Raw genomic sequence first — 19,436 nt, forward strand, 5'->3', positions numbered from 1 at the left:
TGCGCACGGACCCTGCCCCCCCCCCCGCCCCTGTGCATGCCCAGGCCTGTGCAAGTCCCCCTGGGAGACCCCCCAACCCTGTGCCGCCCTCCTATGCAACCCCCCCCACAACCCAGTGCATCCTACACCCTGACTCCTGCAACCCCCACAATGTGCGCCCCTCCCATTCACCCCCTGACCCCCGTGCAAGTCCCCCAACGCCCGCACCCTGTACGACCCCACCATCGCTCCCTGAACCGGTGCGACCCCCCCACATTCACACCCGGCCCCTGTGCGCCCCCCAAACCCTCCAGCCCCCGCGCCCCCCAAACCCCCCAGCCCCCGCGCCCCCCAAACCCCCCGGCCCCTGTGCGCCCCGGCCCCGCTCCCGAGCCGCCCGCGCCGGTGACAGGGCCGGTCCCTCACCTCCTCATTCCGGCTCCATCCCTATCGGAGCCCGGCGCAGGCACCGGATCCGCGGGCCCGGGGGGCGGCGGGCGGCGGTGCGGGGCTCGACATCCTGCGGCCGCCGGGACAATGCGGGGCCAGCTGCGGCGGCTGCTCCGGCCGGGAGCTGCGGGGCTGGGCTGGGGCAGCTCGGGGGAGGGGGGGGCGCAGCCTGCTCAGTGCTGCCCCCTCCCTGCCCTGCCCTGCCCAGGGCTCTGCCTCCTCCCCCCGCAAGCCCCCTCCCCAGGGATCCCCTCCCTCCCTCCCTCTCCCCCCGCAAGCCCCCTCCCCTCCCGCTCCCCCCAGGGTCCTCCCAGCCTCCCCTGCAACACTGGACCACCCCCCTCTTCCCCCTCCCTCCTCTCTGCTCCCGCCCCCAGCTCCCCCCATCCAGCCAGAAAGGGGCTGGGGGCGGCGACCAATGGGCCGCGAGATGCAGCCTCTGCTTGGCTCAGCTCATCAGCTGTGACCTCCCGGGCCTGGGGCTGGTGGTGAGAAGGGCTGAGATCACCAGAGCCCTGCAGAGCACAAAGCCTGGGGTGCACCCCAAGCCCCTGGGAATCCCTCCATCCAGGTCACTTCCAGCGGCTCAGCCCTTTGACCCGGTTCCTCTCCCCTTTCCTGGGGCGGGGGAGCTGCAAATTCCTGCAGTAACACAACTGGGGGGCCGCTCTCTGGTGACCACGGAGATTCCCCGGAACGCACCCAAAGGCTGGGGGGCCGGAACAATGGGTACAGCCGGGGTGCTGAGAGCCACTGAACCAAGCCGTAAAATCTGTCCCGGGGGAAACCACGTCAAACCAGAGGGTGCGGCAGCTCCCTAGTGCCAGCACCTCTGCCTCAAATGCTGCCCTCCTTGGAGTTTGGGCCAAACTCGGGCACGCACCATGAGATCCCATCACAGAAAGAATTGAGGTCCCGACCCTGCCGCAAGGGGGAGACCCCGGGCCCACACCGAGTTCACACCAGAACCAGGGCTCAAGTCACAACCATCTACAGTAGCTGGAATTAAAGTCCACAGAAGAATTTGCACCCCTAGCTCCCACTGTCATGTAAGCAAACAGCGGGAGGGTGTGCCCATGGGAATGGGAGGGGCACAGAAATAGGGGCTGGGAAAAACACAGTGAGGGGAGATGCAGACTAACCTTTTACCACCACCCCTCAGGACGCTGCAAAGCAGGGACAGGGGCTACTTCTCTGTGACTCAGAAAAAGCCCAACGGTCAGAGATTTCGTTCGGATTTATTTTTTTAATGCACCTTTCAATCTTCTCTTGGATGGCTTAAAAACAGCAACATGAGCCCAGGGATTGTTTCAGGTGATGCGGAGTGGACGGCTGAAGCAATCACATCCCCCGGGATACAGTGATTCGGGGCTGTGGTTGACGAGGGGCTCTGTACTTTGAGTCCATTTCTGCAGTCACAGCGAGGGGTGCCCCCTTTCAGGAAGGAGGTGGGCGCATCTGCCATGTGAGGTGGGGAGGCCGTTCAGCGTGGACTTTATTTTCTGGAGGAGTGAAAACTCTGCTCCTGTTCCACCCCCCTCCCCTTCGACTCCTGCATCACAGCCCACATTGCAGGAGCAACACACAAAGGCCAGCAGCAAGCCCCTGAGAAGGCAGGAGCACATGGGCAGCTCTGGGGCCTTCAGCCCAGGGCTCGGCTCGGCCTGGCTGAGGTGGTTCTGGAATTTCCAGAGAATAGGAGACTGTGGTTTGCATGGAACCGGCTGCTCACATGGGGCCAGGTCTCCATCTACTACATCGTATTAAAGGAAGCCAAAAATACCTTGAATACTTCCCCACATCCGAAGAAGTGGGCTGTAGTCTACGAAAGCTTATGCTCTAATAAATTTGTTAGTCTCTAAGGTGCCACAAGTCCTCCTGTTCTTTTTACTTCCCCACAAAAGAGGGTCCTGTGGCACCTTTGAGACTAACAGAAGTACTGGGAGCATAAGCTTTCGTGGGTAAGAACCTCACTTCTTCAGATGCAAGTAATGGAAATTACTCACGAAAGCTTATGCTCCCAGTACTTCTGTTAGTCTCAAAGGTGCCACAGGACCCTCTGTTGCTTTTTACAGATTCAGACTAACACGGCTACCCCTCTGATACTTGACTTACTTCCCCACAATTACTTTACCGTGCAAAAAGAAAACAGTTACTCCAAGGATCTCATGTTGATGGGAGGTGGCCGCTATTAAGACATCAGCCGCTCTATGAAAAAGTTTGAGAGCCTGTGTAATCGTTCCATCCATCCTCTTCATAGTCTGCGGGGCTCCTGGATGACACACACTCCCTTCTCCCTGTCCAATAATTCACCTTCTTCAGGTCAATTTCAATCCAGAATGCTTTGCAGGTGCCTAGGGGTTTGGCTTCTAACTCTCCCCCCGTGCCCTCTCCCTCTCTTTAGTAACAAAACTCACAAGCTCCTATTCTATTTTATTACACCAGCTCAATATCCTTTTTAATACAATCAGATCACAATGAGGTTTTCCACACCCAAGACCTCTCTCATTTCCCTGGGATAACGACATGTTTTCCTCTTAAGAAGCTGGAAGAGAAACAGATTTAGACCAACCGGTGTGTTGCAGCACAGGCAATATTCCTCCAGGTAGGCAGATAAAGGCCTGGAAAGAAGAAATTAATCCTTTTTTCAAATGTTATCTCAGTCCCAGCCAGCCCTGTTTGGCTAGATCTTTAGAGATGGAAGAGAGTGGAGGCTTTAGGGAAAAGGAGGGAGGGAAATGCCTCATCTTTACATTTTAATTATCTTCCTCTGACTCCATGAAGGCGATGCTCTAAGACACATTTTTTGTCTTTCGAGTATTGGATTACAGAATGTGTCTATTAGCAAAAAGATTTCTGCATGAAGATAGCCCGAATGTCCTATAAGAGCTTTACTACCTCCTGGAGCTGTGCGGAGAACGGAAATGCCTTTTGGCAGAGAATGTCGAGATTTTGACATGTATTTTCATTCCAATTCGGAGCAAACCCAAAAAGTTCAAAATTTTCCACAAAAGAAAATTGCAGAAAAATTTCTTTTAGGATTGATGGAAATGTTTTATTTGCAACAAAACTGAAACATTTCATTGTGAGTTCGATTTATTTTATTTTATAACAAATTTTGAAATGAAAAGTATTTCAAAAGGAAAAAAATCTAAATGTTTAATTCCAACAATGTCCAAATGGGATATTTTGACATTGGAAAAAAAAAAGAGGAGGAGAAAAAAGTTTTAATTGACACCATCGATCTGTTTTCTCATCCCGAAGATTGTTCCATCAAAGTTCTTCTGACTACCTCGACCACTCCACATTTTGCAGAAGATGTTACAATTGAGGATGCATTTCGCTCACACGCCGAATTTTTTAAATGCAGCTCATCTGCATTCAAATATTCTCATTATTTACTTAATTATCTCTCTTGACAATAATACACTTTTGGGGGTGCAAAATTGAAGAGTGACAAATGAACGGACCATTATTTAACACACATTGGGCCAAATTCATCCCTGGAAGTGCACATGGACATAACAGTTTGAAACACCCGGTGCTCAATTTCTCCTGTCAATTCTTCTGATGTCAAACAGAAGCAGCCCCACTGAAGCTAATGGAGTTACAGCCGAGAAAAACTGGCATAAATGAGAAGAGAACCTAGATTCATACAGGCCACCGGGTGCTAAATCTGGAGCCATGAAAGGCTAACGGCCGTCCCCAGCCATTCAAAGGCTGCCCCAGCAGATAATTATCATATGAAAGCAGCAGTGGAACCTGCAAGTCTTTAATTTAATCTAAAAACACACAGTCTGATCCTCCATCGCTGTGCTCGTGTGCAATCCCGTGCACCTCGTCTGGAGCCACATGCTCCCTTGGTAGCATTTTTATATTCGCTTTGCACAGGAGCAGACGGCTGCCCAAGCTGCAGCACGTCAGAGAAACCAGCCTCGGTGCTTCCAGGCTACTCAGGATATTTTCCAAGATCCATGTCACGGCTGGTGACTTGTCAGAGTGACCTACATGGCTGAGGGGCCATCCAGAATGGACGATCAGTACGGGTGTGTGGGGTGCGGAGAGCGGCAGTTACAACCTCCCGCTGTGAAGAGCTTAGACTGTGAATCCCCGAGTTTCCCCAGCACATTGCCCTAAGTGGAGAGATGCCAGGGAAATCAACCTCAAAACCATCACAGTCCATCCTCCTAGCTCCAGCTCTCTGGACCACTCTCCTCTCACTCAAGCCTCTCCCATCGATTCTTCTTCCTTATCTAGTCACTGGAGGCCTCGTCTGGCTTCACTGGGGACTTCCATCTTGTTGACTGGTTTGTTGCCTGTTTGGTAGCAATTAAAACAAAATCAGATGGCTGATATCGTCTGTGCGTCCACGACATAAGAACGGCCAGACTGGATCAGACCAATGGTCCATCTAGCCCAGTGCCCTGTCTTCCAACAGTGACCAATGCCAAATGCTTCAGAGAGGGTGAACAGGCCCGGGCAATTGATCAAGTGACCCATCCCCTGTGGTCCAGTCCCAGCTTCCAGCAGACACTTTGCCATGTTAATTGGGAAAGGAATGGTCAGCGCGCCTTGCTGAATGCTACCCATTCTCCAGGGTTAGTTCCTTGGCTTCAGCCACCAGAGGGGGTATCAGCTGAAATGACAGACACAACCGCAAAGGAGTCCTCACGCCTGGTCCAAGTGGGAGCTAGACAAAACCAACACACACCCAGAAGTTACAAAACAGGAACACAGCAAACCCATTCTGCTCCCACCCCCACACCCCATTCATACACATCCCTAACCACTCAGCAGAAGGCAGAGAAGACGGGCTTTTAGGATTCTCTCTCCCACCAGGAAGTTCTGAGAGCATCTATCGAAATGCAGGGCTAATCCTCCATCCCTTGTGAGTCTCTTAAGGCTTGCTATAGCTTCGCTAGGCCCCTTAAAAGAGCAGCTGGGTTGGTGGACTGGGGCAGGGGAATAGGTTGAGGTAGCTAAAGGTGTAATTGTTTCGGTATCCCTGGAGCATCCATATTAGTGGCATTCCACACGAAGCATTAAAACTCCTTAATCCTAATGGACCAAATTCCGCACCTTACTCACCCCAAACACCCATTCAACGCAGTGCGGGTTCTGCATATCACTGCTGGATTGCCAAGTGCTTTACGAACAAGGACTAGCAACATGTTCCCCTTTTCACAGCTAGGCCAACGAACTAGCCCGTGATCAGAGGCTGAGTTGGAACCAAACCCCGCAGTCCACCGGCTCCTCAGCCCACCCACAGGACCACACTGCTGCACTACTCAATGCCCCTAGTAGGGTGATGTTGTCCTGCAGGTCGCCCCTCTGGACAGATGACTGCCTGTAGTTGGAGGAAACAATTTCCAACCTGTCTGACTGACCAGAGGGTAGTGTAGTGAGGGCATTCCCCAGTTCACTGCACATCACTAATATACCATTACAAAAAACACCCTGCCTGACAAATATTCAATCAAGGACAAATTACTTGTAACCATCCAGATATTGCTGCGATCAACATATGAATAGCTCTGAAGACAGTAAGCTAATATGGTGCTGCACCAAGGTATGTACAGCGCTTTCACTGGACTCCTCTTGGAAGCTCGGCTTCTGTTTGGTAAGCCACTTCCAACCATAAATCAGACAGAAGCGCCTTCACGTGCCAGCTGACAGCCCTTCCCCGCAGTCTCTCTCTATCCCCCGCCCCCCTCCCTGAGCCACACCTTGAAAAAGAGGATATTTTTATACCCATGCACAGAAACCATCCTACGGAGAGTCCAACCAGGATGAAAAGCTGCCGCTTCCCCACTCCATCAACATATGAAACACAAGTCTTGCACTGGAAGCCTAACCAGAGATGCCTGCACGGATCTATTATCATTATTACTATGTATTACTAACTTATTGTTAGGTGTCTCCCCGTAGCACCACGGAGCCTTAGTCAAGGACCAGAACTTCATCGTGCTAGGCACTGTACAAACCCATGAGACACAGTTGCACCAAATTAACTAAAGCTGAGATGCTGCACTGACAGAAAAGATCTATGCCAAGAGATTGAAAAGCGTGCGACTGGTTACCTTAGAAAGGAGAAGAATGTCAGGGGACATAATAAAAGTAGATCAAATAGTGGTCTAGAGAAGGCAGATTTGGGGTGTCGGGTCTCTCTGTCTCAACATAAGAGCAAGGGGACATAAAATGAAATTCAACACTGGCAGATTCAAAATAGGTAAAAAATACTTTTTCATACAGTGTAATTAGACGGTGGAACTCACTGCCACAGGAAATCGTTGAGGCCAGGCATATAGCAAGGCTCAAAGAGGATTAGATGCTTATATAGATAACATGAATATCCAGAGTTGTTATAGTAAATGCCAATGTAAATTCTAGAAGGGACATTAGACCTAATGCTTTAGAATGTAAGCCAATCTCTAGCTAAAGAATTTAAGAGACCTAATGCAGGGGGCAGATTATCCCACCTCTGCCCAATGCAGGGTTTCCTGTATCTGGTGCTGGCCACAGTCTGACACAGCATGCTGGGCTAGATAGAGCTTAGATCTAATCCAGTCTGGTAATGCCTATGTTCCTATGGTTACTGTAGTGGTGCAACTTTGTGGGTGGACAAAAACGATGTAAGAAAGTCCACATACCAAGTTGCATTGGTTTAATTAAATTGATGCAACAATATGTCTTTTGTTAAACCAGTGCTACTTTGCATTTAGATCAGGCCTCTAGCTATCCCTGAAATTTTCAGAGCGATGCTTAGCACTTACGTAGCAGCTTTCCACCCAAAGATTGGATGGCACTTTACAAAGCATGTTCAGTTTTATTATTTTCATGATATAGTTGGGGAACAGAGGCACAGAAATGTGAAGCAACTTGTCTGAGGCCAGACAGACTCTCTGCAGGAAATGAGCAAGTCATTTAAATTTGCTGTGCCTCGGTTCTGCATCCGTAAAATGGGTATAATAATGCTTGTGTCTGTCTTGTCCGTTTAGATTGTGAGCTCATTGCAGCAGAGACTGTCTCATGGCTGTGTCTGTCTGTGCAGTGCCCAGCAAAATGGAACCCCGACCTCTGTTGGGGGCCTCTAGTTACTACTCTCGTAAAAACAATGTATAGTAATACTAATCAGAGCAACCTATAAAATGGGAACCTGACATTTATGGCGACTCTGGGTTTCACTAGGCATAAGCTGCATTTTATTAAATTGGAAAGCAGGATTCCTAGACCTGCTTGGAGAGTTCAAACTCACCTCATTAGCCACAGAAATGCTGCATTCTAACCACAGGGCTGCAGAATTTATTTTCACAAATCACTCCCCAGGATTCCTCTAAAAAAATAAACTGCTAATCAAAAGTCTGAATTCATTAATTCTCTCTCTGTTTGATCAGTGATAGAAACCATCAGCAGAAATCTATGCTGACACCTCCCTCTTAACAACACTGGGGTTTCTCTTGATCCCACAGGGAAGCTGACATTCCACAAATCACATTAGGGTTTAACAACAAAATATGATAATCCCAGGTCCATGGATTTTTGACATGTGATGCCTAATATTTTCTCCCAGCCCTTTGGTTCACGCAGGGGTGACATATCACCAGCTCAGCTTACACATCTGCAGGCCGTGAGCAGCTGTGCCTGAAAGAAGGGTTTACACACTAGGCCAAAATTATTAAATGCCAAGCAAGAAACATTAACTGAAGAGGCCTCTAATTATGAAGTGTCCTTGTCCACTAGGGATAAATCCCTGCTGTAGGGCATTTAAAATCTGATCACAATTACGCATCTATGAGGTTGTTCCACCAAGGCTCTCAAAGTGCTTTGCAGGCATCTAGTCCAGGGGTAGGCAACCTATGGCACGTGTGCGGAAGGCGGCACGCGAGCTGATTTTCAGTGGCACTCACACTGCCCGGGTCCTGGCCACCGGTCCGGGGGGGCTCTGCATTTTAATTTAATTTTAAATGAAGCTTCTTAAACATTTTAAAAACCTTATTTACTTTACATCCAACAATAGTTTAGTTATATATTATAGACTTATAGAAAGAGACCTTCTAAAAACGTTAAAACGTATTACTGGCACGCGAAACCTTAAATTAGAGTGAATAAATGAAGATTCGGCACACCACTTCTGAAAGGTTGCTGACCCCTGATCTAGTCTGTGGGGCAGATATTAGCCTTCCTGTGGGGAAACAGAGGTGGGAGGCCAGTCTTGTGGTGCAGGCACTTGCTAAAGCGCTTTGAGCTCTATGGCTCCATATACAAGCTAGGTATCAGTGTTCATGGTAGCAAGGAGAAGCCATGGGAAGAAAAAAAACCCTCTCCCACAAAGCCCAGTGAAAGATGAGTTTTTTGGATGAACTGGGATGTAATTGGAAATGCCCAGCAGCAGAAAATTCCTCATTTCTGTATCAAAACCTGGAGGTTACTTGAGAAGAGAGGTTTGTAGAAGGATTTAATCCCAGCCTTGGTCGGTTTCTGGCGCTTTGCTCCGCTAATCACAGTAATTGGGAGCCTGCCTAGGGCTCGGGGACACAGCAACTGGCAGGATTCAGTTAAACTCAGCTTCTGCTGTGTGTGCTGTTAAGAAACATGTGGTGGGTTTGTCGTTCAGCTCGGGGCTCTGTACGCGGAGAGGCACAAGGGACCCCTTCCCAGAATGCCAGCGTACACACGGAGTTGTTTTCATAGAGCCTTGACCCCACAGAGTTCCTGGAATTCAGCTAAAAGCCGAGTGCACAAGAATAAAACCAGACGGCCCAGAGGATTAGCCTTGCTGGAAATGCTTCCTTCATGTCAGTGGAGCAATTAGTATGATCGGTTTCCCTCTCACTGACTATTTCGCTCTACACACCAATAAAAAGGAGAGCAACATAAAGTAACAACATACTCCGTGTCTCGTCCAAGTGTGCCAGCCAGTTCCCAATGGAAAACTCCCCTTGACTTTGATGCAGGCTGGATCACGCCCTTAGAGCCGAAGCTTTTCAGAATGGCTGTATGTCCACCCATTTTCCCTAAATTCGGGTGTGTTTGGAGCTGGGGACTTGGGCCCATTTGTGCCAGGCCATAGGCACCGTGAGCCGTCCCACTGACACGTCTGTGCAGAATTGGGGCCTGTGAACAAGGCAAAAGATCCCGCCATGAAATGCGGATCCGACTCTCAACTGTTCATGGGTTTCAGTTCAAATTCAGCTTCTACTCTTTGGGGCAAGAGAACATTTGCAAAGTGAGGAGCGATTCATGTAGAAGGGTGCTCCTAATGGACGACAACCAGCATCACACACCACCACTATCAAGCAGTTTTCCATTTGCAGAGCAATTCTCAAATCTGAGTTAACGGTTATGAGCAAAACAGGCAAGTATTCAACTGATGAGGAAACTGAGGCACAGAATGGCAAGGCAACTTGTCCAAAGCCACAGAGGGAGTTAGGACCAGATTTTCCAAGCAACTTTAGGCACCTAAAACTGCAGATAGGTACTTCTGAAATCCCACCAGGTGCCTAAGTGAGTTGGGCACCTAACTGCTGCTGATTTCAAGTGGAGGGAGGTGCCTAACTCATTGGGATGTTATAATAAATCCCATTGTCAGAACTGAGATTTGAAGGAAGGGAGCCTTGTGTCCCAGCCCCACGTTCACACCCCAGTATGCCACGCAACAGCAGCATTAGGGCCGTACTGAGTATTTTCAACAATTTTGCATCTGAAAAATCAGAGAAAAGAAATCCAAACCGGAATAGCAAGGAAATAAACCCGATGAATCAGCAACAGTGTGGGAACAAAGACCTCATGGATGGTGTCAGGACAAACCTGCTCATCTGGTTGTGGGCCTGGCCCTTATAATGCTAAACAAGCAAAACAGGGTCTTGGGACAGATTCGGAGCAGCACTGAAAACCTGTCTTTGGAAACCAGGTAGAGAACGCGCCCAAAGTCAGGCCTCTTGTAGGTAATTTCTAGCCCTTCCTGCATGGAACTGTTGCAAGACTGGGATGTTGATATTTCTGGTATAGAAGGCATTGAGTGTCCCAAGAGGTTACTCAAGGGCTTATGTAGCAGGGTCGCCTTAGCAGTTGAAGACCTTGCTTTGCAGTTCTGGCCTCTCGTGAAGCACAGGTTTGAAGCCTGACAGCCTTGTCTCACTTTAGGTAGAAGTGCAGAATCCCCTGTGTTTACTTTACGGGCATTTTAAAATGGGACCTTAAAAGCTGAGATCTCAGAAGCTCTAAAGATCCTCTGAGTTCCTTCTGATTAACAGTATTCTTCTCCATCTGTTGTTGCAGGAACTCAGAAGACTGCCAATATTCAGAGATCCTGGAAGGAGGAGATTCACCTGCACCCCTGTTGCTGCCTCACCGTAACACAGACACACTGGCCTGGTCTAGGACTCAGAGTGGAGGACTTGAGAGCTAGGTTCTCAATGCTGGTTCGTCTAATGCTGTCTTGCTGCATGGCCTGTACCTCACCATGTCTCTAAAATGGGAGTCACAAAGCACCTCAACGGTTGTCTTCGCTGCAGACTTAAGTCCAGGTGTCCGCACTGGATTTACTCCTCTCCAGCTGGCCTCTGTCCCACAAATACAAGCACACATTCATTGCAACTCTGGAGCCCATTGAGCCTCCCTGACTCAGGATCTGGTGTCTCTGTAACGGTGACAGTAATTAACCAGGGGAACAACTTTCCAGGGGTTGTGGTGGGTTCTCCATCACTGACAGCTTTTAAATCACGACTGGATGTTTTCCTACAAGCTTCTGCTCTAGGAATTATGTTGGGGCAGGTCTCTGGCTTGTGTCAGACAGGGGCTCAGCCTAGATGTCACAATGGTCCTGTCTGGCCTTGGAATCTATGAATCCGATTCCCTCCCATGAGCAATTCGGTTCAGCCGTCCTCCTGCACCCAGCTTCTCTTAGAACCTCAACCCATCCTAAAAATTGTTTAGGGCCTAAAAGCAGCCTGTAGGAAGCAGTGTTGCCCTATGGGCACTGGATTGGGACTCAGGATACCAGGGATTTATTTCCATCTCTGCCAGTCAGTCACGCCACTGCTTGGTGCCTCAGTTTCCCCATTTGTAACATAGCTATATCTTACCTGTAAGGTGGGGATAATGATACCTCTGTAAAGTGGCCTGAGGTCAGTGGCTGTAGAGAGCCGGCTCTTTGTTATGGGAGGGGGGGGTGCAATATACCTGCATCCCAGGAGCAGTAGCAGCGTGTCCATGGAGAGTGGTTACCAGCTCTGCAGGAGAGGGAGCTGGCTAGAGGGGCAAAGTCCTGGCCCTTGTACTGACGTGTTATAGGCAGCTTCAGGCAACTCACATTACTATCCCATGGCCCGGTTTTCCCCATCTGTACAATAACAGCAGCTGTGGATGAAAGCTCCCTACCCCCGGCGGGGCTGTGACGTCTGACCGAGGAAAGGTTGTGAGACTGGGGAAGGGCCAGCGAAGGTTATTTTCCACTTTTCAGAGTTAAACGTCTCTGCCAATTTCTCCTTTTCCGAAGCACGGATAGTCTGGATCCCCCTGCGACTGAGCACTGGGGACCAGTAGAGAGGCAGAGACAGCATGAGGCCAGTCCCAAAGCCCCCCAGCGACAGCCCAGGCCATGAGCTGCGGGGCAGAAGGGGCAAGGACCTGAAGGTGAAAGGGATTCCGATTTTTTTGTTTCAAAACGGAGAGAGACAAAAATTGCACCTTCAGGAGGCAGATGGAGGGCGATCAAGCAGCAGAAAGGCGGCATGCTCCAAGACAGGGGCTGGAGCAGCACAGAGCCCTCATGTGCCGCATACGGGAAGGTGCACAGGGAGTGCAGCCAGCGCTGACCTCGTCTGCCAGTTTCCCCAGCCTCCAAACTGGACGCTTTTGCTCCACTTTGTCGAGAGGCTGGTCAATTGGGGACTCAGGTGGGGAAGTGGCCAGAAAGACATCACAGCACAGCCGTCAGGAAAAATCTTCCCCGGCCCCCAACTTGCTCATTCAACTAGACAAGGATCCATCTACAGATTGTTTTAAAGCACCAGGCCAGAGCGGAAGGTTGATTTATGCATCACACGGCTCGAGCTATTTTAATTTTTCTGATTTATTAACAGTACAGAGAGCTGTCGATTTACCACGAGCTCAGTCCCTGCATCCTTTCCACTTGCTCTCTTTCTCCGGGGGGGGGGGGGCTCGGGGCTACCTGCTTCCTTACAACAAGCTCACACCTACCAGAGCTCTTAACCAATGTAATTTCACTGTGGAGCTACCTTTGCACCTACAGGACCTTAAAAACACCCCCTCTCAGAGCCAGCCATCACGCCAGTTTGTGCAACGGAATTTTCCACTTGCTCTGAGCTTTTAGGAACCAGCTGCTTACAAGTAAGGGAGACATGGATCTGACCCTTTGCTTTTCCCAGCCACTGCAGGGTCCAACTCCCCGAACCCTCCCTTCCTCCCCACTCATCGCGAGATATTAAAACCAAGCTCTGGCCCATGCCGCTCCATGCCCTGGAATGGAGGAAAACGCTGTTTGCTAATCAAAAATGGACGGGGTGTGTGTGGGGGGGGGGGTTGTGGCCATACAACCCCCGCGTGGCCTCCTAGGAGAGCACAAAAGGGGTTTAACAGCTTCACCTCCCACATCTGGTTGTGCTTAACATTTGTGTAGCTAATGGGGCTGTTTGGGGGTTGTTGTTTTTTAAGCCTAGCACATGGAGCAGGCAGAACGCTGGAGCCAGAGGCCCTGCAGCGCTGGGAAAGGGATTCCTGAGCCAGGTCGTGCACGCTGCTGGAAACAGCTAAAGAGATCTAGGTCCCCACATGCATTAAAAACCGGTGCACCGCCCCCCCCCCCCCACACACACACACAATGCAAGAGTGAGAAGCTGCCTCAGTGCCCTTCCTCCCCCCCACCCCCAAAATGGGAAGAGACAATAACTAGTCTCGTTGTTTGCTACAGCAGTGGCTCCAGCCCTCTGCATACTGATGCCCAATTTGACGGGGGGGGGGGGAGAAAGGAGGGATTATCTATCCCAATTTTGCAGAAGGGAAACTGAGGCCCAGGGAGATTGCAAACCAGATTTTCCAGAGCTCGGAGCCCACTGAGACACCTAAACAAAGTGGTCACATATGCTCTGTCTGGAGCGGGGAGGGGGGAGCGGAGGGCTCTCGGAACGCTACCCTCTCATTGACTTGCCAAAGCCCAGAAAGCAAGTCTGTGGCAGGACTGGGAATGGACCCACATCCTCGTTCTGTGCCTTAGCCACAGGGCAAGGCTGGCGCGCGAGGGGCTCTTAACGGGACTGATGGTCGTTGTGATCACTGGGTTCCCCTAATTGTGAGCTCAGCCACGGGCAGCAAGTGTCACAGTAACCGATCACAACACGTGTAAATGGGAAAGGTGCGGAAAAGAGACAGCCAGGCTGAATTAGGCCCCACAAAAAGCCCCCCGATCTAGTTCAAAGACTGTGGCTGGCCAACAAAAACAGGGAGAGCCCAGAAATTAATGAACCGAAACGGGCGTGTGGGAAATTAGGCCAAACTGGCAGACAAATTAATGGGGGCGGGGTGGGCTATTCCACCCTCCCTCCCTCCCGGGGTCCTTACAGAAAAGTGACTTTGGGGGGAGAGCTGGCTGCGGCACCGCTGGCTGGCTGAGAGAGACACCCAGATGGTATTGCCACCTCCACCGGCTCTGGCTTACCCCGACATACCGCCTGGCAGGTGAGACTTTGTCCACCCCCACCCCCACTGCAGTGGGTCCTTTTCCTTCCCCACCTTATTTCTTCTCTTGCCTAGCTCTCTCCTTTTGCCTTCTGTCTAGTAAGAGTCTGGCTCTACCAGCCAGGACTGTATATTTCTGTGAGCCTGTGGCCAGAAAGAGGCAGCGAAAAGCAATGCCCTAGAAAGCCCGATGCTGGTACGAGCTTTGCAGGGTGGGAAGTGGCTGATAACGCCATGGGCAGTGCCTGGGCTTTGTCAGCAGCCAGGCTGCTAGGACAAGTCAATGCTAGAGACAGAAGTCGCATTTTCTATCTTTGCTGTTCTTTTCTGCCTCTCCCCATTGGGTGTGTGTTCATATGGTTTTGTCTTCAAGAAAGTAGGATCTGACTGTACCAACAGAACCATCTCAGCCAACTTCTCTCATCCCCAAAAGGACAGTTCTTAACTTTAACGCCAGCTGATGGACTGACAGACAAGGAGGGTTTCTTTCTAGACTCTCTTCAGCTAAAGGGAAATGCTTTAACCTTTGGGTTCCCCCTCTTTCTGTATCTTTAATAAAGGCTAAAAGATGGTTAATAGTGTGTTTGCCCTGGTACTAAGCAGGGTGAGGTCAGCCTCAGAAACGGGGTTTAGTTAAACCGCTTAGTGTCCACACTTAAAACACTGCACCAGCATAGCTACGCCACTACAGCACGTCAGCGTAGACACCCACTGCGCCGACAGGAAAGGGTCTCCCATCGCTGTCGTTAATCCACCTCCCTGAGAGGTGCTAGAATTGTGTTGCCAACCTAGGGCTGTCTACACTGGGAGTCAAGTCAGCACAGCTGCGACTCTCGGGGGGATGGAGTTTTCAAAGGAGTCGATGGATGAAGTCTTCTGTCGACCTCGCTCCCACCTCTCGGGAGGTGGATTAATGTCAGCAGTGGGACTCCGTTGCTGTAGTGCGTGTCGACGCTGACGCGCGACAGTGGAACCAGAAGGACCAAAAATCCCACACTGTGCCGCTGCAGCGTTCAAAGTGTAGCCATATCCGAAAATGTCCCTTGGTTCGTTAGTGTGCGAAGGCAAGGCAGGACCGAGCCCCTCGCTTTTACATCCCCCAAACAAGATTAGTCTATTACCTATCTGAAAATAACTCCTGTGCAGTTAGGGACAAATTAACCCCTAGTGACAGCAATGGGGTCACACCAGGACCCACTGGGCCAGTTCCTCAACGGGTGTAAATCACATAGGTTGACTGACTGCAATGGAGCTATGCTGCTTTACCCCAGCTGAGGACGCAGCCCTTAGTGTTTAATCCCCTCGAATCCTGCCTGATTTAGCAACAGTGGCAGCAGAATTCAAGCAGCGTTCTTCACACACAAAAGAAAAAGATTTATCTAGAGCGGCTAAATCCACTTAGGAGAGCTTTAGGGGCCATAAATTGATTGCACTGGGGACACAGCCATGGGAACAGGAAACAGCTCCTCACTTACTGAGCTTTCTGCCCTTCTTCTGAGTCACGACTGGAGCTGGCTTAGAGATGCTTGAAATGTCAGTAAACACACGCGTGTGCACGTGCGTACACACAGAGATCAGAAGGGGATTGCTGGATCCTTGCTGGAGACACCATCTCTTACTTTCCTAAAGCCCTTTCTGAATCATAAGATTTAGTTGGGGTTGGTCCTGCTTTGAGCAGGGGGTTGGACTAGATACCTCCTGAGGTCCCTTCCCACCCTGAGATTCTATGAGTCTGTCCCTCCCTCAGAGCAGTCAGTGGGGGATTCCAGTTCAAGGTCCAGATGAGAAATTAAATTATTCTCAAAGGCAGGACAGGATTTGGCCTGGTCAATGCCACTCGGCTCCAGCATCCTGCATACTTCCAGGGTCTTTGAGAATCATGTGACAACTGCCCTTGTTATGTTCACAGCATGCAAACAGAGAAGTTAGACTGCAAATAGAAAATGCTCTTTTAGGCAGGTGCAAGGTAGCGCTACTTTATTTCTTACAATCCAGCACTTGAACACACAGGAACCAAAACCGGAGACACACAAAGCAAGATGCTCCATAATGCAGAGAGGCCCAATTCGCCCCACCTTCTTGTAGGCTGGCTGTCCCACTTCCCTACACAGCCCCCTAGCCTGCAAGCAGGACCAGGAAACCCTTTACAAATGAAAGTGACAGTCTACAGCTCCAACACAGTTTTCAAATACAGCAACTGCACTGTGCTCAGAGACCAGGCCCTCAGCTGGTCTGAATCAGCAGCACGCTTTTTACTGGGGGTCAAATGCTCCTAGACGTGCCATACAACCGACATCCCTGCTGGATTCTGGGGCCCTTACCAAAGTCAGCATCCCCAACAGGCTAACCTGGCTAATTCCATGTGTTCATCTGGAGCTGCGACGTTTTGCGCTGGCTTTGAACACCCCCCGGGTCAGAGCTGGTCACACCAGGGGGCTTGCCTTGGCTCCTTACCAAGACTGGTGTGACATTCGGACACTCAGACAGGTTTGGACTGCAATCCCTCTCCCACACAACCCCAACGTCTGGCGTGTTTGGAGCAGGGGTTTGGTTCGGACCCTGCGCGAGACGTAATCCCCTGTTATGAGGGCGGAGAGTCAAAGAACGGTAGATTTAGGTCTAAGTAACTTCCCTTGGGAGCCCAGTAAGTGTAGGAAACCTTTGCAAATATCCCAGTTAATCAGAGTATTTCTGTTCAACAAAATCCGCTCGCCAGTTCAGCCATTCTCACCCGGTCCCCGTTTCCAGGTCTCTATGGCAGGGAGGGAAGCAGCTTTTTCTCGAGAGATCATCTGTCTAGCTGCTCTTGCTCTTCCAGCTGCCAGAAATTCCCTCCGGACGGGGGCCATGTTGCCAGTGGACATTACAGGGAAGCTGCCAGCCAAGCATGCTTGAGGGGCCTGCAGGCCCCGTGAAGGGTGGGGAAAGCCACTGGGCTTAGATGTGGATCTGGGTTGATCCGTTATTTTAGCAGCTGATGATGATGGCAGGGAGTCTGATTTGGGGAATTCGCTGAGTTATTCAGTGACCTCCCTATCGGCTGCGGCCTTGGTGAAAACCGCACTGCATTACCCTAGTCAACGTCAAAAGCGTTAAACCCCCCAAACGTGGCAGGGAGTTCTCTTCATTGGACGCAGAGTGACTACAGCAGCCGGGGGCTTTCCAGCATCTCAGCCTAGGAGAGCAGGGCAAAACGAGAAGAGGAAAATGATCCAGGAATAATTATTTACATCTAACGGACTGTGGGGCAAGGTAGCCTTGTGGGTAGCACACAGGTCTGAGTTCTGCTCATCCAGGTTCTAGGAGAAGCCTGCTGCAAAGCCAGGAAATCACAAACTCTGCATCTATAATCAGAGCAGAAGGGCTAACTGCTTCTCAGGTCAATGGATGAACTGAAAAATCCTCCACAGATGAACTGTCTTTAGAACCCAAACGGATTTCCCCCCTTTTTCTCGCCAAAATGAAAACCTGGAAAAAAACCATTGTTCGGGTTGAATAAACATTTCGACGTATCTGACTTTTTCCCCCCAGCTTTTTTCTGGCTGAAACCGTTCACCGAATTTGACCCAAATTTGCGAAGTTTCAGTTTCCTGAAAATGAATTTACTATTTGCTATTTACTATCTGCTGGGGAGGGGGAGGGGGAGGAGATTCCTCAGCCCTGGAATGACTAATGACTCAGAGGGATGGGAGGTTTAATGCTTCAAGCATTTCGATGGCCTATAGATGCTGTCGAATAGCAAAGTATTATAACATGGGCAAAGGTGGGATAAAACCATATGGAAAATTCTACACATACAGGCACATGTGCTCCCCCCGCGCCCCTTCCCCCCAACACTTCATTGCAAAATTCTGTGGCTTTCAGCATTTTCAGAACACGGTACAGATGCTTTGCATCTTGCAGAGTGCTCCAGAGTCCAGGAGCTGCATAGTCAAGAGGGTTTCAATTAAAGAAGTGTATCAAAATTTTGCAATTAAAGGCTAGTTTGCCCCTTGCATTTAACCCGAGCGGTTTCTAAATACTAACAGCCCACTTCCCTGTATCAGCCCCAAACCCCAAAGGGAGCACAATGGAGTCTTGTTTCTGGTAACCTGAGATGCCTGATTCCCAGTGCTTTAATTTTAGACTCCAACACGCTTGCATTCCTCAGCCTTACAATGGCAGATATTTATACCCCGGAATGCAGGGCCCAGCGCTAATTTAACAGGGCTGGCTAACCAAAAGCTTCTCTCCAAACTGGACTCCAGTAGAGAGAAAACTGGATCAGGCAGAGTTTTACGGGTTTACAAATCTTTACATTTGTTCCCTGGCTCCCTCGGTTTCCCATAAAAGATGAACCGATGCTCCCTGTCAGCATGCTGGTCAGCTAACCGCGCGGATGGACGAGCCAGCTGCTAGCCAGAAGAATTGTGAAATGGCAGCAGGGCGAAGCTTGCTACAGCAGGAGGCGAGAGAGCTGGAGACCCACAAAGGGACTGGACATTTCTTCGAGAATATCCAAAGTTATCATAGCTCATGTGAACACTAATTCTGGAAGGGACATTGAACCTCCTGCTTCAGGGCTTCACTAACTCATAGAGACCGGGGCGAGATTAGCGAGTGGATTCTGACACCTTCGGCTGAAGCACCTGGCCCTGGACCAGATGGATTTAGGTCTGATGCAGTCTGGCAATGCCTGTGTAAGGCCCACGGCATCAGCATCTCAGTATAGCTACCCCGTAGCTTAAACAATCCCTCCCATCCCCCAAATGAGATTTACAAAGTTATAATAAATTGGGGGGGGGGTGTTTTTGTCTTCTGTTTTTTTAACCTTTAGGAGTCCCATTTTCAAGCTTCTCTCTCCACCCACGAAGGCTGGAACTGGCTTCATTGTAAAATAAAAGCTTAGATTCTAATTAATCCCTAGACTCCAGGAGCAGGGGCTGCAAGAAAAACACCAGATATTGAGAGATTCTTGATACGTCTGTGAGAGTTGGCTCCCCTGTAGCAATGAACACAACGGGCCTGTGTGCTCCGAGGCAGATGGTGGGGCCGGTGCTTAGAGCAGGGGCATCTAGACCGTAGAGAGGTGGGCTCCCTGGTTTTTAACATTTGCATTGCAGTAGCACAGAGAGGCCCTGTTGCGCAAGGTGCTGTACAAATCATGTACGAACACGGTAAGACCAGGATTTTCAGAGGGCATTAGCGCTTGCAATCAGGAAGGAGTTCTGCTTTTACTGAAGCACCGGAACCGGAGCTCTGTTTGGGGACAGACTGAATGGGACAGATTAGAAAAAGGGAGATTTTAGTGTATATAAATCACTAATTTTACC

At 50.1% G+C, this 19,436-nt stretch overlaps 1 protein-coding gene and 1 long non-coding RNA gene across 2 annotated transcripts in view; both read right to left on the minus strand.

The window, feature by feature from the left end:
* FIGNL2 (fidgetin like 2) overlaps window positions 1–575 on the minus strand; it is a 43,924-nt gene extending 43,349 nt beyond the window's left edge. The window contains 1 exon segment of the mRNA XM_034792164.1: window positions 406–575. The gene's annotated coding sequence lies outside the window, so the exon portion shown is untranslated.
* A 2,275-nt stretch (window positions 576–2,850) lies between these two features.
* LOC117888611 overlaps window positions 2,851–19,436 on the minus strand; it is a 31,544-nt gene continuing 14,958 nt past the window's right edge. Inside the window, exon 2 of the long non-coding RNA XR_004648350.1 lies at window positions 2,851–5,119. This is a non-coding gene — a long non-coding RNA (uncharacterized LOC117888611). The remainder of the gene's footprint in view (window positions 5,120–19,436) is intronic.

This window comes from Trachemys scripta, chromosome 16, assembly GCF_013100865.1.
Source record: "Trachemys scripta elegans isolate TJP31775 chromosome 16, CAS_Tse_1.0, whole genome shotgun sequence".
Classification (NCBI taxonomy): domain Eukaryota; kingdom Metazoa; phylum Chordata; order Testudines; family Emydidae; genus Trachemys; species Trachemys scripta.